Source organism: Chamaea fasciata, unplaced genomic scaffold (assembly GCF_029207755.1).
Source record: "Chamaea fasciata isolate MVZ Bird 193981 ecotype frontalis unplaced genomic scaffold, bChaFas1.0.hap1 SCAF_12, whole genome shotgun sequence".
In the NCBI taxonomy this organism is placed as follows: domain Eukaryota; kingdom Metazoa; phylum Chordata; class Aves; order Passeriformes; family Sylviidae; genus Chamaea; species Chamaea fasciata.
In genome coordinates this window covers 373,880-381,095 of record NW_027094097.1, presented here as the reverse complement: position 1 = coordinate 381,095, position 7,216 = coordinate 373,880, and positions in this window count along the sequence as shown.

The following is a 7,216-nucleotide window of genomic DNA, read 5'->3' as shown; positions in this document are numbered from 1 at the left end:
CCGGCCCGGGCACCCCCGGCCCGGGCACCCCCGGCCCGGCACCCCCGGCCCGGCACCCCCGGCCCGGGCACCCCCGGCCCGGGCACCCCCGGCCCGGGCACCCCCGGCCCGGCACCCCCGGCCCGGCACCCCCGGCCCGGGCACCCCCGGCTCGGCACCCCCGGCTCGGCACCCCCGGCCCGGGCACCCCCGGCCCGGGCACCCCCGGCCCGGGCACCCCCGGCCCGGCACCCCCGGCCCGGCACCCCCGGCCCGGGCACCCCCGGCCCGGCACCCCCGGCCCGGCACCCCCGGCCCGGCACCCCCGGCCCGGGCACCCCCGGCCCGGGCACCCCCGGCCCGGCACCCCCGGCCCGGCACCCCCGGCCCGGGCACCCCCGGCCCGGCACCCCCGGCCCGGGCACCCCCGGCTCGGCACCCCCGGCTCGGCACCCCCGGCCCGGCACCCCCGGCCCGGGCACCCCCGGCCCGGCACCCCCGGCTCGGCACCCCCGGCCCGGGCACCCCCGGCCCGGCACCCCCGGCCCGGCACCCCCGGCCCGGGCAGCGGTCCCGCCCCCAGCCCCCCGCCCAGCCCCGACCGCGGCGGAACAAAGGTGCTGGGGGGTGCTTGGGGCGGGCCCGAGGGGTGCTCGGTGGTGCTCGGCGGGTGCCCAGGCGGTGCCCGGGGACGCTGGAGGGGCACCCAGGAGGGCTTGCTCCGGGGACAGCCGGGGGCAGTGCCCGGGGGCGCTCAAGGGGCGCCCGGGGCCGCTCGGGGCGGAGCCGCCCTCACGGGCAGCGCCGCGCGGGCCGAGAGCGACCCCTGCCGGGCGGCCACCAGGCGGAGCCGAGACCGTCAGCGCGCATGCGCCAAGCTCCGCCCGCCGCCCCCGGCACTGCCCACCCCGGGGGGACCCATGTCCCGCTCCGGGCAGCTCCGCTCCCGGTCAGCCCCCGGCACTGCCCACCCCGGGGGGACCCATGTCCCGCTCCGGGCAGCTCCGCTCCCGGTCAGCCCCCGGCACTGCCCACCCCGGGGGGACCCATGTCCCGCTCCGGGCAGCTCCGCTCCCGGTCAGCCCCCGGTATTGCCCACCCCGGGGGGACCCATGTCCCGCTCCGGGCAGCTCCGCTCCCGGTCAGCCCCCGGCACTGCCACAGGTTGCCCAGGGAAGCTGTGGCTGCCCCTGGATCCCTGGAAGTGTCCAAGGCCAGGCTGGACGGGGCTTGGAGCAGCCTGGAAGGTGGAAGGTGTCCCTGCCCATGGCAGGGGGTGGAACGACATGAGCAATTGAACAATCCTGGCTCAGGGCACCAGCGGGGCAGTGAAGACCTCATTGTCTCCAACCACAGGAGCAGGATCAGTGTCTGCTTTGGGATCAGGGACTGATAGAGCTGGAAATGAGCCATCCAGACTTGGTTCCAAGTGGCCATGGATGGCCTATCCACAGTGTTCAATTTGCTCTGCCAAGAGGTAACCAACCATTCCTCTGTGTGCTGAACTCCAGTTTCAGCTTGGTTTGTTATCTCACAGACATCAGACCGGGGTGCACTTCTGCCTGCTGATGCATGAGCCTCCTTCTGCTCTGTTCCCACTTTACTCTTGCATTCTGATGTGTGACCAAAATACTGCTTGCTCTGCACTAAACCCCTCACACAACACTGCTTGAGTTGTGCGGGCTGACCAGTGCCCGTGGCTCCTTCTGGAGCCTTCCCTAGAGCTCCATAGTCCCCTTGCACCACGAGCAGTGGTAGCACACAGGTTCCCACTGCCACAAAGGGCCATGCCACTGCTTGTACAGCTTGTTTGGCTGCACAAGCAGCCACCAGCGTGTCACACACTGCTGGGATGTGCCAGTGCAGCAGCTGCCTCATGAGCTGCTTGTACATTCGTGTAAGTACAAGCAAGACCTTAAGTCATCTCTTTTTCGACTCAAAACAGGGATCACAGCACTTGTTTTGCAGAGGGACCCTGCAGTTTCATTCCTGAATATCAAGTGGTTTGAACTCCTGTGGTGGAAGGTACCAGAGATGGACAAAGGCCGAAAGCTGATGGAGGCCCAAGCAGTGGTCTCACCCAGCTGCACTGTGTTTGCTAATCAAGTGTGTAATCAGCACACGCAGGCAACGTGTTGGCTTGGGCTGTGTCACACATCAGCTCAGAACACTCACTGTGAGCTCGTGCTCCCCAAGAGGGGTGATTGGTGTCTGCGCAGCCATCAAGGCTGGGCAATGTGCAGGGGAGGACAGAGCTGGCATGGAGAACGTGCAAACCTCCTTCCTCCCCACCCCCTCTGCCTGCCAGCTCTCCTGAATGAAGTCCCAGCTTTGTTTTTCTGATTTCCATTTTGTATCCTAAAATATTCACTCCAAGTTCCGCTTGACAGACATGCCTAATCTAATCTCCATGTCTGCTTTCTAATTTTCGCAGCCAGGATAAAACAAATTGGCTGGCGTTAATTGCCTGTGCAGCGGCCTGGAGCTTTGAGCCGTGATTTACGAGCTCGGAGCAGGCGCTCTGCAACACATTTTTCTTAATTTATTTTTAATGAGTCTCTCAATTAATTTTCTTGGAAACATCTTAATGATGTTGGAGGCGGGTGTTAATGAGGTTTGTAGCAGCACCTCATTTTGCATATTTTAAAGTACTGAATGGCATGAAGCAAACTCCTTGTCCTAAAACAGAAAAAACCCTTAAGACTGGAGAGGACTCCTGGGCTGACATTGCTGCCCTGGCTTGAGGCTGAGGCACCGCGTGGGCTAGTTGGTGACTGTGAACATTGTGAGGCTGAAGCTGGTTGAGCCCACAGGGATGGTGGGACCCTGGCAGCATGGGGGTTCGAGGGGCCATGCTGGGTCGTGGTTGGTGGCCAGACACTTCTTAACAGATGGAATGAAAGCCTGGGCACAGAACCTGGGCCCTGGGACCCCCGTGCTGGCCTGCCCCATGTTGTGGGCACCTCATTCCCTGCACACCCCCAGCCAGACCTTTTGGGCAGGAGCTCTCCAAGACACATTGGTCTGCCTGGGGCTGATGGCTGCGGGGTGCCCTGGGGTGTCTCTGCCAGCCCGCAGGGTCACCGGTAACTGCTGATGCATGTGCCAGCAAGAGGCAGCAGCAGCTGGATCGCCTTTGTTTTCTCCCAGCATGTCAGTCTTCATTAAACTGGAAGAGAATGAAAAAGGATTCACTTTTGTCCTAGCCTGAACACGGCAGCTGTTTAATTTCAATTAAGGTGGCACTGAAAAGAGTAACATTACGGCAGTAATTAAAGTGAGACAACTCCCACCCCCAGGACTGTGCTCACACAGCAGAGGGGCCAGTTTGACCCCCCCATCCTCCCAGGACCAGCTGAGTATGGGCAGGCAGTTGTGGGTCAGGGCTGTGGGGCTGCCCCACACACTTACAAGGAGCTGGAGCAGCGCTGAGCCCTTCAAGGCAGGCACTGCCTGCAGCTCAGCACGGTGTGGCATATCTGTGGTACAGAGCAGCATTGCCTGTGGCACCATGCAACATCGCATGGCACAGCACACATGACATGAGGCTTTGTCCCACAAAGGCTCTGTGCACTGTGGGTGCTCTGTGTCCTGACTGTCGCTGCCTGAATGCAACTGAAGTCTGCAGGGAAATTTTATTTCCTTGCAGTGGCAGAAACTGTGGCCAAATTCAGTTGTGTTGTGGATGCAGGGTGGTCAGCAGCCCAGCTCACAGGACTGTTGGTGCTGTGCCTGCTCCCATCACCCGTGACTGCGACCTGCTGGTGGAGCAGGTCGTCATGGCAACTGATGATTTCTCCTATGGTACATCTGCGTTCACCTTCTGGGCCCAGTTCAGCCTTGGAAATTTCCAGTTAAAACACTTACCTGTGAAACTGCACTGAGCGTTGGCAAGGGATCACACGCAGCTCAGGGAGTCCCACATCACCAGCACAGGCCAGCAGCAGGTCTGTGCTCACACCATCACCGTGCATCCACAGTCAAGGCACCACTGGGACCCGGAGGGCCCCGTCACCGATCCGAGCACCTGGGCTCTGCGGGGTGGCCCCAGGCAGGGCGGGACAACAGGACACATGCACGCTCAGCCTCCCCTGGACACGCTCAGCCTCCCCAGGAGCCTGTGGCCTGTGGCCCTGTCAGAATGTGCCCCTGCAGCGAGTCCCCCCCAGCCCTGTCCCTTGTGTGGGTGGCGGAGCACGGGGCACAGCCCTGAGCACAGCACTGCTGCCGTCCCCACTGTCACCTGGCCCTGGCCACAGCCCAGCGCTGTGTTCTGCCACAGGCTGAGTTCGGCCTCAGGACGGTGCAGGGGCAGCAAGAGGGTGGCAAGGCCCTGCCCCGACACAGGGGTGCTGCCATGTCCTGGGCCAGTTCTGAGGATGATGCCCAGGACGTGGTGACCTCACAGAGGCATATGGGGTGGTGTCACACAGCATGCCAGGGACACAAGATGGTGAGGAGCATGGCACAGGAAGGCTGCGGTGAGGACTGCGGGCAGCAGCAGGACCAGGTGCTGCTGAGGAGGGCCACAGCCCTGCACAGCTCTGCCCTGCTTTCCCAGGAGCCCCAGGCTAGGCCTCTCCTGCTGTCATCAGGTTGCTCCTCAGGGAGTGGCAATGCCAATACCATGGGATGGTGGGGCTGCCCTAGGCAGGGCTGAGTGACATCTGTGGGACTAAGAGTTGTCTGGGGCCGCAGGACAGGTTACGGTCCTTCCAACAGCGAGAGAGTGGCCAAAATGTGGCACATCCGGGGAGGTTCCTGCACCTCAGGATCAGCCTGAAGGCTCCTGTAGAGGTCTGCCAGGGGCAAAGGAGACAACACCAGAGCTGACCAGCTCCATCCAGCAGCTTCAGCAGGAAACAGAGGCCTGGCAGCCCAAGATGAGCAGTGCCAACGGTATGCTCAACCCAGGCACTGGTTGCATAGCCACAGATTAGTGGCCAGGTGGTACCGGAGGCCCTGGTCAGCCCTTGTCTGACAGACACCTCTTGCCCAGGGCTGGGGAGAGCACAAGAGCTTAGGTGTATCCAGTCCTGCTGTGGCTGTGCTGGTCCCACTGCCACCATTTCCCACAGTGGCCACAGTTCACTTCAAGTGTGGAGGGCCAGTGGTGTCAGGGGCCTGGCTATTTGTGAGCCCAAAGGAACTGTCTGAACATTCACACGTGGGGCAGTGCTGCCTGGTGGGGAAGGGCTGCACCCACCCGCTGGCAACACGGTCCATTGCTGGTCTGCACAAAACTAGGACGGCCAGCATTGTCCGGCCCCAGTGCCTGCCCAGACAGGAGCTGCAAGATGGGCTGGCTGCAGCGGTGACCTGGACAGATGCTGCTCATGCCATGTCCTAGGGCCAAAGGCAAGCACTGGTGCAGGAGCCACAGCATGGGGAGCCCAGAGTGTGCCAGGACACGCAGCAGGAAGACCTGGACCCAGCTCAGGTGCTGGCCACGATACAGGCATTGCAGCTGGACCTGGACTTCTGCAGGGGCACAAACCACAAACAACTGATCCAGCTGCAGGAGCAGGAGTGTGGAGTGGAGCAGGAGCACCAGGACTTGGTCATTCTGATGCAACAGTTCCAGGCACTGATGGGCAAGGTACCAGTGCTGGGCACATCGGCCACAGACCAAGCTGCATGTGTCCCCCACTGCCACTCCACCACGGGCTAGGCACCATGCCTGCCCCATAGCCTGAGCAAACATCTGGTGACCCCCCAGGGGAGGGTAGAGAACATCCTGCCAGCCACACGTGGCTCTAGCAGCACCTGTACAGAGCAGCTGAGCCACAAGGCAAGCCTGGCTGGCACGGCCCAGTCCACCAGCTGAGCAGAGCTGGAAGAATGCAGACCCTAATAGCCCCACTGACACCCTGGGCACTGTCCCAGGGCTGGTGGCACTGCTGCAGCCCACAACCTTGCCAATGAGCTGGGATCACCACTCTGCCTGTGTCCATGCCACTCTGCCACTGGTCTGGGACCACAGGAACATCTTTCCAGGGCTGCTGGGTGCCCAACAGGGAGGGCACTGTAGGGACTGCACAGAGATGAGGGCCAGAAGCCAGCAGCCTTCCTGCCACCCACCTGGTGCAGGCCACATTCCTCTGTCACAGGCCCTGCCCAACAGCCCATGGTCCATGGGTTGTCCCAAAAAGGCTTCTTCGGCAGCCTCAGCTCTACACAGCGGGAGCACAGGGTGATGCCACACCCTGCGGGGTACTCACAGGTCAGTGATACACCCCTCCACCTGAAGGACCAGGCAGTGCAGACAGAGGTCACCTCCTACTTCGCTGGCCACAGTGATGTTGACACCAGCCACGACATCCCAAAGGAGAGCAGAGAGCTGCTCAAGCAGGTCAGTGCCAGCAGACCCCCAGCCACTGGGCACCAAGCCTAGGGGCAAGCAGCCAGGGAGGCACAGGAGCTGTGACAACCACACTGCAGAGCTGAGCCCTGCTCCACTTCCCCCAGAAGCCCTGGGACAGGGTGGGAGGCAACAATGTCAGCCTGCCCCCACCACCTCACACAGCCAGGCACTGACCAGCCCTGAGTGTCCTGTGGCAGAGAGGGCAGCTGTGCCTCTGCTCAGGGAAGGGCACACAGCACAAGGCCAACCCACGAACCACGGCCTTCTCTGCAGCTGGGGGCACAGCAGCTGAGTCAGGGCCTGCAGCGCAGCCCAGCCCAGCTGGAGGAGCAACTGGGAGCCACCCAGGCTCAGGAGCAGCAGAGTGTGCAGCAGCTGAGCAGAACCAAAGAGATCATCCAAGGCCTACACCGAAAAGTGGCAGAGCTGCAGCAACAGGTGAGGGCAAGGTAGGACAGGATAGGGATACAGCCTCAGTCCCAAACCCCTCTCCTGCCTCCAGGAGAGGCTCAGCCATGGCCAACGACCCTCCCTGCCCCACAGCTTTGCTGGCAGATGCAGGACGTGGAGAACCTCCAGGCAGAGCTGGCCAAAACCCAGCAAGAGAGCACCAAGCAGGTGGATAAGATTGCAGCCTACAAGACACACAGGCAGCAGCTTCATCGGGAGCTGAGGAAGATGCAAAGCTTCAAGGAGCAGAGCAAACGGAAGGTAAGGAGGTCTCAGGTCTTCCTGTGAAAAAGCAGGAGTCTGTGCTTAGCCTGTGTCTCTCACTGTGCCATGGGCAGACCTACTCCCTCCAGGAGAGGCTGCAGGAGCTGAGCAGCCTAGTCCAACACTGGCAGCAGCTACACCTGGACAGTGAGCAAACTC